The 12382-nt window shown below is 33.8% G+C and overlaps 2 protein-coding genes across 4 annotated transcripts in view; one reads left to right on the forward strand and one right to left on the reverse strand.

The window, feature by feature from the left end:
* LOC122504118 overlaps window positions 1-603 on the reverse strand; it is a 52076-nt gene extending 51473 nt beyond the window's left edge. The window contains exon 1 of the mRNA XM_043615032.1: window positions 459-603. The gene's annotated coding sequence lies outside the window, so the exon portion shown is untranslated. The remainder of the gene's footprint in view (window positions 1-458) is intronic.
* The window catches only part of LOC122504120, a 66126-nt gene that overhangs the window by 26078 nt on the left and 27666 nt on the right, over window positions 1-12382 (forward strand). The gene's annotated exons all lie outside the window — the stretch shown is intronic.

Genomic DNA, 12382 nt, shown 5'->3' on the forward strand with positions numbered 1-12382 from the left:
ATATAGGTCTTATTTTAAATTTTAGCAGTAGTAAAGTAGGATACTTTTAGTTCGAATTAGATTCTATATAACTCCAAAAACTGGTGGAAATTTAAAATTAATTTTTAATACATTAATTGAAGAACTACACACGCATAAAGTACTACAAATTGACTAATACTGTTCTCTAAATTTGAATTAGTTAAAAATAGTATTTGATAAAAAAAGTCATTCACTGGTTCAAATAGTAATATTTTCTTAATCAAATAGTTAATGGTAAATAATTATTAGTTTTTCTCAGTCAAATTAAATTACCGGACGGTAGACACTCTTCCAAACATATTAGTAGAAACTAAAACCCGTCGAAGACGAGTACGACAGCTAGTTAGTAATGTAATAAGTGTATTACATTAGTATTATATTTATATTAGTCTGTCTAAATAATCAGTAAGTTATTATTTAAAGTAGTTAATGCTTACCGTCTTATCATCAAATATATTCGTATACTTATTTAACAGAAACAGATAGACGCACTTTGTTATTTGATTGAAACTTAATACAAAGTCGCAGAAGACTGAATCTAGCGTTTAAAATTTTTATCCAATTCTCCAACTACATTATTTTTAATATTATGCATTTAATATATCTCTAAACTTTTATGTACTGTTAGCCAACAGAAAAGCTGCAGGTGCAACACGTATAGATTAAAGGAAAACAATATTATTTGTTAGTATATAAATACACTACCGGTCAAAATTGAGAGACCACCCATTTTCAGGCGATTGTAAAACGTTTTAAAACACAAAATGTATTAAAACTAAAATTATTTTCTTTTTATTTTTTGAAAAATGATAAAATTTTGAAAAGAACAAGATCTTTTAGAAGTCATTTGGCCAATATTATATTTAGATATTTTTAAAAAATCCTCATTTTCAATGTTTCACAAAAATTTGAATAACTTCTAAAATAATGGAAGCTTTTTGATGATCCTAGGCTTATTTTAAAGGTCATTTGCTACACTATAAGAATTATTTATAGGCATTAACGTATAATTTTTTTCTTAGAAAATGCAGACTTTAAACTTAGACCAAAAAAATTCAAAAAATTTGGTACAATTTTTCTGTACTAAAAACTATTCTAGAAAATATATAAAACATCATATGGTGTAGAGTTTTCAAGAAAATTTAATAAAAAAAATACGTTTGAATTTTAAAAATTATTTTTCTGTTAAGGGGTAACATCACCCAGAGCCTATACAAAATACGGTCTATTTCAATTAATTATTTTAAGAAAACGGTTCAGTACAATGTTGCTAGGTTTTCTGCAACGTTAAACACATGAATTAAACTTAATTTAAAAATAAAAAAAAAATTTTGTTTTCAAAATGGCGCCTTCACAACAGTTCAACGTAGATCACGTTTTTTAAAACAACCTCTGCGGCCGGAAGCTTTTCTACGTTCCATAAGCTCCTAGGCAAAAAATTCAAACGAATTATGAAAGAGGATGACATTTACTAGAAAAGAACATAGGATATTTTAAAAATATCAATTTTTCGCAAAATGGTATGACTTCGATGACAAAAATGTTATTTTTTGTTAAAAAATCAAGGTAAAAATGGTTATAAAACGGAAACGCATTAACCGATCTAAAAAATCCTATGTACTTCGATAAAGAATGTTGTTTTAAAGCTACAGTCTAAATTTTAATTGAATCCGTCAAATAATGTTGGAGAAATCCTTCCGGCCAGTTTTTTTTACAATTTTTTCACTGTTGGATGTGTAAAGGCGCCATTTTGAAAAATTTTTTTTTGTTTTATTTTTAAATTCAGTTTAACCTATGTGTTTAACGTTGGAGAAAACCCAGCAACATTGTACTGGACCATTTTCTTAAAATAATTAATTGAAATAGACCATATTTTGTATAGGCTCTGGGTGATGTTACCCCTTAATAAGATTGTTTCAAATTTTTTGAATTTTTTTGGTCCAAGTTTGATGGCCTGCATTTTCTAAGAAAAAAATTATACGTTAATGCATATAAGTAATTCTTGTAGTGTAGCAAATGACCTTTAAAATAAGCCTAAGATGATTAAAAAGCGTTCATTATTTTAGAAGTTATTCAAATTTTTGTAAAACATTGAAAATGACGATTTTTTAAAAATATCTAAATAAATTATTGGCCAAACGATTTCTGAAAGATGTTGTTCAATTCAAAATGTTATCATCTTTTAAAACATAAAAGGAAAAAATTTTAGTTTCAATAAATTTTATGTTTTAAAACGATTTTCATTCGCCTGAAAATGGGTGGTCTCTCAATTTTGACCGGTAGTGTAGGCATTAATTAAGTTATGTTTAGATAATATAGTATCTATTGTACTTGTCTCCGACGGGTTTTAGTTTCTATTAACATATTTGAAAGAGTGTCTACCATCCGGTAATTTAATTTGACTGGGAAAAACTAATACTTATTTACCATAAGGAGAGACTGAGGAAAAAGTTAAACTGTCAAAACAGTTAAAATTCATTATCTTTCGAACGGAAATAGTTAGAGCATTGCAATTTTAATTATAGAAGGGTGTTATCACTCTAAATAAATGTCCGGAGTGAAGGTCAAAAGATAAAATTGTAAAAGGACAAATAAAAATCACAGAGTGAGTTAAATTAAATAGAACAAATAAATTAAAAGCTGATTAAAGACATACAATTTAAAGTCCGAAGTTAAAAGTGAAATTATGATTTTTTCCTACTTTTGGTCCTTGCAAAAGTCTTTTTCGCCTCCTCAAGGGCGGTTCGTAAGACCCTGCAAGTTCCACTTCCCGCAACGTGATGAACGTCTTTCGTTCTGGGAACTTCTTTTTGCACAAGAAGCAAGTAGCTTTCCTCTTACAATCCACGACCTTGTGATTGACTTCTCTGCACCTAAAGCACGCAGTTGATCTATCCCCATAACTTGTTAGGTGAGGCATCGGTGACACCTCACTATCATAAACCTCCTTCTGATCGGGCATGACATAAAACCAACCTTTATGCGTCCAAGCACCTCCTGCTTCTCAGCCTGATCCTGATCGGTGACAACTGCGAAATTTATCCCCTACCTGTTAGGTCCAACGACCGTCACCTTTCTGCATCCTGCCGGTTCCTTCATGTGACCTGATAGTGCCTCCTGCACCTCATCCTCTTGGGTAAGGCAATCCAGGTCGCGGATCTCCAGAGTAACCTTTCGGTCCGCGTTCTGCACCGTACCCAAGTCACCCACCACTTTTTTCACTTCCTCAGTAAACCCGTTCTTGTCTGAGAAGCCTCCTATCCTAATGAGGAGGTCTCCCTTCTTGATTGGTCTTGCTCCAACTACTCTTGCCCTACTACCATGATCTGGTTTTGGCTGTGGAGTAAGAATTTTTGAAACGTGCTACCTAAATTTCAAAAAATTTATTTTTCAACAAAGTGTTGTTTTTTTAGTGTTTTATATTAAAAAACTCTATATCAAAGGATTTGACAAAAAAAAAATTTTTATTATAAACAATTAAAGTTTTTAAACACCTTTTTTTAATAAATTAATTAAAATAAAACTTTTTAAATGATTTTAATGATGCAAGAGGCATTCTTTCCAATTTGAGTCAATGTTTTGAATAAAATTTTTTTCGTAAAAAAATTTGAAATTTAATAAAAAATAAAAAAACTTTTTATTTATAAAAAATGAGCAAAAAACAATGTTAGCAATTGAATTTTAAAATGAAAAAATTGTACTTATTCTTTAAATACCACTAAGTAATATTCCGTTGAGAAAAAAATGGCACGGCTTTGACTACTGACTTATTTAAACATTGTTAATCCCAAGCAGGACAGGATTTGCATGTGACGTCACGCGCAACGGTCCTTTGACGCGGGAATATAAAAGAATATCACAGGAATATCAAAAAACCTATTACAATGAATAAATTTTAATGAAATTTTCAGAAAATGCTTATTATTTACAGACAATTTAAGAAAATATTTTATAAAAAAAAATTTTTTTTAACAAATAATTTAAAAAATAATTTTTAAATAAACAATTTTTTGCTCTTAATAACAATGATTTGATTCCCACTTATTTGACGAGTATTTTCCAAAAAAAAATTGATGAAGGGTCTGAAATTTTAAGAGATATTGAATTTTTTGTCCTTGCGCTCAACCGTAAAAAGCGAATTTTCAGGCTATTCCGAATTTAATTTTTCTTTTTGGAGAATGTCAGGCTATAAATTTGTAAGAATTCTGTGCATTTTAAAATTTATATTTGTTTAAACAAATTATTATTATTATTGTTAATTACTAACTTTTTATATATTGTACCTAGAGAGGTGTATTTTTTCCAATTTTGCAATTTTGCAATTTACCGGACCTTACATAAATGCCGATGCAGATTTAAAACATAATTATTAATATTTAAGCAAAACTTAAACAAATTATTATTGTTTATTACTAATTATTTATAGAATAGTATACTAGAAGGATGCAGTTTTTTCTAATGATGCAAATTTACCAAACTTTTTCAAATACCGATCTACTTAAAAAATAAAATTATAATTTTAACAAAAATATATATCTCATTATAGATGAGCAGCATGGTTTTATGAGGCGCAGGTCTGTATTGACTAATTTGGCTTTGTTCACTAACTTCGTGTCTTCAAATCTTGATAGGGATATTCAGGTTCACGGAGAGAAAAAAAAGTAAGCGGCTCTACCTGTCGGTAGAGCGGTTGCGTTAAATGCGAAACAGCCGTTCAACTTGAGGTTAAGCACGCTGCTTACTCTCGAGGGGAGAACGGTTCTCCTTTTTGGGAAAAGCGGGTACACTTTTTGTAAAGTAAGCGGCTCTATTTGTGTGGAGAAGAGAACCGATACTCCTCAAAAAGTATAACCGTTCGACGTTTGCGGCGCAACTGCTGCGCTTTATAAAGGGAAAACAGCGCTCTCTTGCCAAATCAAACAGTTCACTTTTTTTTCTCTCCGTGTTGATGCGATTTATACTGATTTTGCTAAGGCATTTGACAAGGTTGATCATGTAGTTTTGCTGGCTAAGTTGGAAGCATTGGGATTTTCTCGTGAGTCCATTGTATGGATAAAAGATTATCTGAATAATCGTTATCCATCTGTTCGTGTTCAACATGATTTTTCAGATCCTTTTTTAATAACTTCTGGAGTGCCACAGGGCTCGAATCTTGGACCTCTCTTTTTTTTATTATTTATAAATGACATACCGATTTCTATAAAACATAATTCATTTCTTTTATTTGCAGATAACCTTAAAATTTTTAATAAAATTACCTGTAATCAAGACCTTTATAATCTTCAATCAGATCTTAATCAACTAGTGGGATGGTCATTTAGAAATAAGCTTTTATTTAACAATAATAAATGTTTCATTATCTCGTTTAAAAAAAACTCTGACCTATTAAAATATAATTATACTATAAGCAATAGAATTCTTTCACGGGTCTCCATGATTCGGGACCTGGGTGTTTTGCTTGATGCATCTTTGAATTTTAAATCCCATGTTTTATTAACCATTAATAAAGCAACCAGAACCTTGGGCTTTATTACCAGAAATGCGACTCGCTTTAAGAGCATACTAGCAATGAAGATTTTGTATTTTTCTTTGGTAAGATCAATTATTGAGTTTGCCTCAATCATTTGGTCACCCTATCAAGATTATCTTATGATAGAATTAGAAAGAATACAAAACAACTTTATGCGTTTTGTTGCGAGGCAGACGGGAATGTCGTTTGATTATTATAGTCATGACTATTCTGAGTTGAGACGGATTTTGGGAATACCACTCTTAAGGAACAGATTTCTTTTTTCAGACTTACTTTTTTGTATAAGACAATCAATGGTATTATAAATTGCTCACCTTTATTATCGTTATTAAATTTTGTAGTTCCATTTAAACCTTCCAGAAATCCGACTGTATTCAAGGAGTCATTTCTTAAAACTAGTCTTATATTGAATTCAGTGATCGCTAGAATAACTAGAGAGGCTAATAAGTATCACAATGTTATAGATTTCTACGGTGTGCCTCTGGTTACATTTATCAATAGCCTGAGAAATCACATTTTCATGACTGTGTGAAATGTATGCTAGCGTTTGCATTTGAATGAAATTAGTACCTATAGGTTATAAGTACTTCTGTACAAAAGGGATTTTCCCGTGTAAATTAAATAAAATAAATAAATAAAATAAGAATAATAATAATTTGTTTAAAAATTGTTTAAATAATAATTATACTTTTAATTTTAATCTGGGTAGGTCCATGACAAAAAAATTAAAGTTGTCCCCTAGTTCTCTGATTTCTATGAAATCAGAAGTTTATTAGTATAGCTCTGGAATAAAAGCTTAACAAACATAGTTCTTTAAAACAATTATTGTTATAAACATTTTTCAGAACAAGGCCACAAAAAAAATTAATAAAAAAATACTTATCTTTTTTTTCACTAAAAAATTTAAAAAAATTGTTTTGGTTAAATTTAAAATGTAAACTGAAATCTGACGTGGGATTGCCCATGTATATGGGTCATTCCAGGCCAAATCGGAAATTATTTTGCTTTTGCATCTCAAATTTTTTTTAATAGTATATTAAGCAACAAGGGCATAAAGGCAGCCCTAATTTCCTAATGCACAAAAGTGTCGATTTCAGATAGCAGACGACAGGGAATAAAAGTCAGTCACTTGTTCGACTTATATGAAAATGACGGCCGTTTTCTCCCTTGGGCAAAAATAACGCATGGAATCAGCGGTTATGTTTGCACATGGGAGAAAATGGACGCCATTTTCATATGGTCGAACAAATGAGTGACTTTACTCCCTGTCGTCAGCTATCTAAAAGCGCCATTTTTGTGCATGTGGGATAAAAAATTTTTTTTCTTTTAGTACTCTTTGAAATGAGCTACCTTGATTTTTTTCAAATTTTTCCATAAAGCGGTTTAGGAGATACAAATTTTTGAAAAATGACGTTTTTTACGTAATTTTTTTTAAATGCTTATAACTCGGTCAAAAATTGATCAAATTGGACGTTTTTATAATGAAAAGTTTTGTTTTCACGCGTAGTTTGTAATAATAATATATTTAAAAATTTTTTAAATAATTTACGATCAGATTTTTAAATTTTTTAAATAAAATTTCATTTTTAACAATGTATGTATGGATCAATTTTTTTCAAAAATTTTTGTAAGAAACAAGCACTAAACTAACAATTTTTAAGCCTTGTCCGATCGTGGGCAAACGATGGGATCTATTTATTTAAAAAATTTTAATTTTTATATACATAGTGAAAACGGTAGGCCTAACTTGTCATTTGACCAAATCGCAATTTTACACAGAAAGAAGATTAAGTTTGGAGAGACTCAGTCTGAAAACACATTTTCTGTGAAAAATTTGTGTGATTTAGTCAAATGGCATGTTAGTCATTTGGCGACCACTGCGTATATAAAAATAAATTTTTTTAAATAAATAGATTCCATCGTTTGCCCAAGATCAGACAAGGCTTAAAAATTGTTAATTTAGTGCTTACAAAAAATTTTGAAAAAATTGATCGATACATACATTGTTAAAAATGAAATTTTATTTAAAAAATTTTAAAATCTTATCGTAAATTATTTAAAAAAATTTTAAATATATTTTTATTAAAAACTACGCGTGCAAACAAAACTTTTCATTATAAAAACGTTCAATTTGATCAATTTTTGACCGAGTTATGATTTTTGAGTTTTTTGACCATTTAAGAGCTTATAATTCCGAAATTTGAGTTTTTATCAAAAAATGCTGTGGATAAAAGTTGTTTGTATTTTCCTAACCTAAAATAATATAAAGTTAAAAATTTGAAAAAATTGAGTTTTCAAAATTTTGAAACTACTGTAGTTTTTGTATTTTTCAACGAAAATGGCTGTTTGACGAACTTAGCCTTCATTTTTACACTAATTTTAAGTGAGTTGAATTTAAAAACGATCCGATAAGTTTTTCAAAAGTTATCATGGAAACAACATTTTGTGTCTACAGACAGAGAGACACCATCGCCAAACCATGTTTTTTGGGTTAAAGGGACCCCAAAACGTGAAAATGGCGGATCCAGTATAGCAGACGATTTTTTAAAAATTGTTTAGTTTTACCTGAAACTTGTCACTCTTGGGTTTCAGGGTTCACTGATGACGAATCTAATGTTAGTTTTAAAAAATTTAAAATAACCGATCCAATATGGCGGACAATTTTTTTAAAATTGTCTAGTTTTACCTAAAACTTGTCACTCGGGGTTTTTTGGGATCGTTGATGACGAATGTGATGTTAGATTTTATAAATTCAAAATTGCGGATCCAATATGACAGATGACAAATGAAAAAAACTTCGATGGCGTTCAGAAGTGAAGTGGGACATCTAGATGGCAGCGTGAATGACCTGAATGATGTACTTACCTCTGTAATAGGTTTGGTGGCTACAGATCTGGGTATGGTAAAACATAATCGTTCTTTTATTTAATAACTGTTCTAAGAGTAAACCATGGTTTGATCCCGAGTGTAGGGTCGCAAGGAGGGTGGTTTCTGATTGTCTAGGACTGTGCAGGGCTTCGAATTTTTCTAGAGATTCAAAGAAGTCATATCTTTCTTCAAAAAACAAGTTACAAAAAATTCTAAAAGGGAAGAAGAGGAATTACCGTAACAAATAAATAGATGCTTTGGCTAATTGAAGGAGCTCGGCGCAGTTTTGGAGGGTCATTAATTCGTTCAGGTGTAGACCTTTTCGTGGATCGGACATCGATCTCAAGACATGTCAGGAATATTTATGTAAATGCTATCCGTGTATCAGTCTTTTTGTTTTGTGTAATATCGCTTTTATAAAGGTGTCTCATCCAGTTTTTTTTTTTCGCTTAGTGACTTTTGGTAAATCTGCATACAGATACCTTGGACTCCGCATTCCAAGGTTATGTGGGGTTGGTATAATAAAAAAAAGAAAAGGAAAGATAAAATAAGTAAAATAATAAAATTTAATAAACTGGCGACCTACTGCCAGCCCCGACCCACTAAAACCCGTAACCCTTCTTTTGGAGCCCTTTATCCACCCTCGGAACTGTCGCAAGACTTTAGCCTTCGAGGGTGGCGCTCCGACTCTGTCGCTCATGCGACTTTGTTCTCTCTCTGCGGTTCTTCTGCGTCAATAGTTAAAATTAAAAACCATTCCAATGTCAAAGAATAAAGGAACAAATGTAAAAAAGTATTAAAAAGATTAAAAGCTTAAAAGATAAAATTGTAAACGGACATAAAAACAAAAATTAATCTATTAAACACAATTATAAAAAACATAAATATAGAGGTCAGAAAATCAAATTGTAAAAGACGAGTTAAATAAAAACACAAACAAATGAAATAGAAGAATAAATAAACAAATGTACAAAAGTCAGAAGAATAAAAATGTAAAAAGGACAGTATAAAAACTACAAAAAATAATTAAAGTAAATAAAATAAATAATTAAAAACTATTCGCTCCTTTTAACACTTCTCATTTACTTTTAGTCCTTGCAAGAGTCTTCTTCGCCTCCTCAAGGGCCGACCTGAAGACTCCGCATCCTCCGCTGCCTGCAATATGGGTGGTTGACACCTTATTGCCAAACTTTTCAGTGCACAAAAAGCAGCTTGCGTTCTTTTTGCAGTTGGAGAACCTGTGACCGGCCTCACCGCGCTTAAAGCACGCAGCCGATCTGTCCTCCTTCTGGCATTTGGCTCCAATATGGCCGTATCCCAGGGATCGATGACACCGGACGACCATTACTCTTCTTTTGATTGGGCAACACATAAAACCAATTTTTACCTGTCCCAATTTCTCCAGCTTGTTCGCCTCTTCCAGATTGGTGACTACAACCGCGAGCTTCATCCCTCGGCGGTTGGGTCCTAATACCGTCACTCTTCTGTTTCCTGGCTTACCCATTGCTTCAGACAACACTTGTTGCACCTCAGCTTCTTGGGTAAGGCAATCCAAATCACGGATCTCGAGTGTAACTCTTCGATCCAATGACTGCACCTTACCCATGCTTCCAACCGCTTTGGTGACCTCGGCGGTGAAAGCGTCCTTGTCGGAGTCTCCTCTGAACTTAATCAGAAGGTCCCCCTTGTTTGTAGCTTTTGCTGCTACTATTCTCGTATGGCTGTCCTCCGGGTTAACCTCTTTGCGAAGCTTACCTAGAACGTCAGCATACGTCAATCCTTGACCGACTCGGATTAGAACTGTGGATCTTTTTGACCCAATTCTTTCCAATTCAGGAATCTTTGGATCTGGTACTTCCGTTTCCATTGGAGGAGCTTCCACCTTCTTCCTCTTATCGGTTTTGGTTCGAGTCTCTACTGGACTGTCACCCTCTCTCTTCCGTTTCTGAGCATCTCTTATGATGCTTTTGAGATTACGCCTATATGAACGCTCTCTCTCTTCCTTACAGTCCTTGCGGTTACACTCGGCACCGCTCAGAACGCATGCCAAATCGACGTCCGACTCCTCGGCCGCGACATGCTTTGCTTTTGCTTCTTTCAGCAGGACTTCGATGACTTTAAGTCCATCTTTTACCGTCTTCTTGACGCTTCTCTGAATGTCGCAAGACTCCATCATCTTTGCGACCTCCAACTCCAATTTGTCGAGACAAGTCGCCTCCTCCTTTCTGAGCCGCAAGCATATCTCGCGACTCTCTTCTATTGCCTCGTCGTCCACTTCCGAGTGGATAGCGCTGCGTACGGTCTTTTCGCTACTGCAACTTGACACACTCAGAAGGCTCGACGCACACATCACACGTGGTACTGCAAGAAATTGTGCGCCCCCACAATCCGCGCGCACTTGAGCATCAGTCCTGGGACCGATGGTGAGATTTCCCGTTTCCGGCCTGCTCACATGGGGTACCTTCTCTGAATTTTCTGAATCCATTTTTTCTTGCTGTTTAGTTGCCCTTTAGTGAAAAGCCCCGCCACCATGACAAGGTCTACCGAACATATCCATGATGCCAGTCGTGTCTGGCAGCGAACCCACTTCTCCCAACTCATCAAAGAAATCAATCATGTCTGGCAGCGGACCCACTTCTCCCAGCCCATCAAAGAAATCAATGATGTTCGGCAGTGGATCCACTTCTCCCAGTACATCAAAGAAATCAATGATATTTGGCAGTGGATCCGCTTCTCCCAGCACGTCAAAGACATCGATGATGTTCGGTAGTGGACAACCATCGGCGGGGGTCTCATCGAATTTTGGATGGCGCCATAACTTCTGAGGAGATTATTGATAGCATGAGTAGGTCGAAAAGTGGGAAGGCTCCTGGTTCGGACGGCATTTCGGTCGACTTTTATAAGAATTTACCTCAGAATTGGATTCTTTTTATTTGTAGTTTTTTTAAATAAAATTATGGACTCGGAATCTGTCCCAAAAGATTGGGGCAAAATCTTAACTAGAATGATTTTTAAAAAGGGCGACCCAGAGGTCCCAGAAAATTATAGACAGATTTCATTGGTTAGAAATATCGCAAAACTTTTTACTCAAGTACTATGCAGGAGAGTGGAGACTTGGGCGGCAGAATTGAATTTAATTCCTGAGTCACAGTCGGGGTTTAGAGGGGGAAGGAGCTGATTTGACAATCTTTTCACACTGAACTCTTTAATACAAATTCATTTAAGAAATTGCTGATCAGTGGTGTACGCAATATTTGTTGATTTCAAAGGCGCGTTTCCTTCCTTCTCTCATACCCTTCTGCGATGGAAGCTCAATAAATTGAGGGTTAGTAGTAAGTTAATAAGCATTATGAAATCTTTTTACTCAGCTGCTAATACCTACATTAGTACTCATAAGGGAGTGACTAATTCTGTCAAGATTACTCAGGGTGTCCTCCAGGGTGAGGTTTTAAGTCCATTGGAGTTTCTCTTGTTTATAAGCGATTTCAAGGACCACATTGTCGACCAAGGATACAGGGGCCTTCCCATTAATAGTACAAATGAAGTTATTGTAATTGGTTATGCGGACGACTATGTTATTTTGTCAGATACGCCTCTTGAGGTTAATAAAAAACTAAATGCGCTTCACTTATATTGCGTCTTTAATCAGATGACGGTTAATACTAACAAAACTAAAATTGTAATTTTTCAAGAAAACGTAATTCTCCTGCCAAAAATTTTAAGTACGGCTGCAGGCACGGTGCTGAGGGTGGTCTACTCGTCCAGTGCTGATACTTGGTCCTCATACAGTAGATTATTTCAGACTCTGGTAATCAGTATTTTGATATACGGTTCCCAGATTTGGGCCTTACATTTTTTGGAATTTATCGAACGTACACAACTCTCTTTTTTAAAGAAACTACTTTTGCTTCCATCTAATACCCCGGGTTACGCGTTGAGGATAGAATCTGGATCGTTACACCT

Source organism: Leptopilina heterotoma, unplaced genomic scaffold (genome assembly GCF_015476425.1).
Source record: "Leptopilina heterotoma isolate Lh14 unplaced genomic scaffold, ASM1547642v1 Lhet_278, whole genome shotgun sequence".
In the NCBI taxonomy this organism is placed as follows: domain Eukaryota; kingdom Metazoa; phylum Arthropoda; class Insecta; order Hymenoptera; family Figitidae; genus Leptopilina; species Leptopilina heterotoma.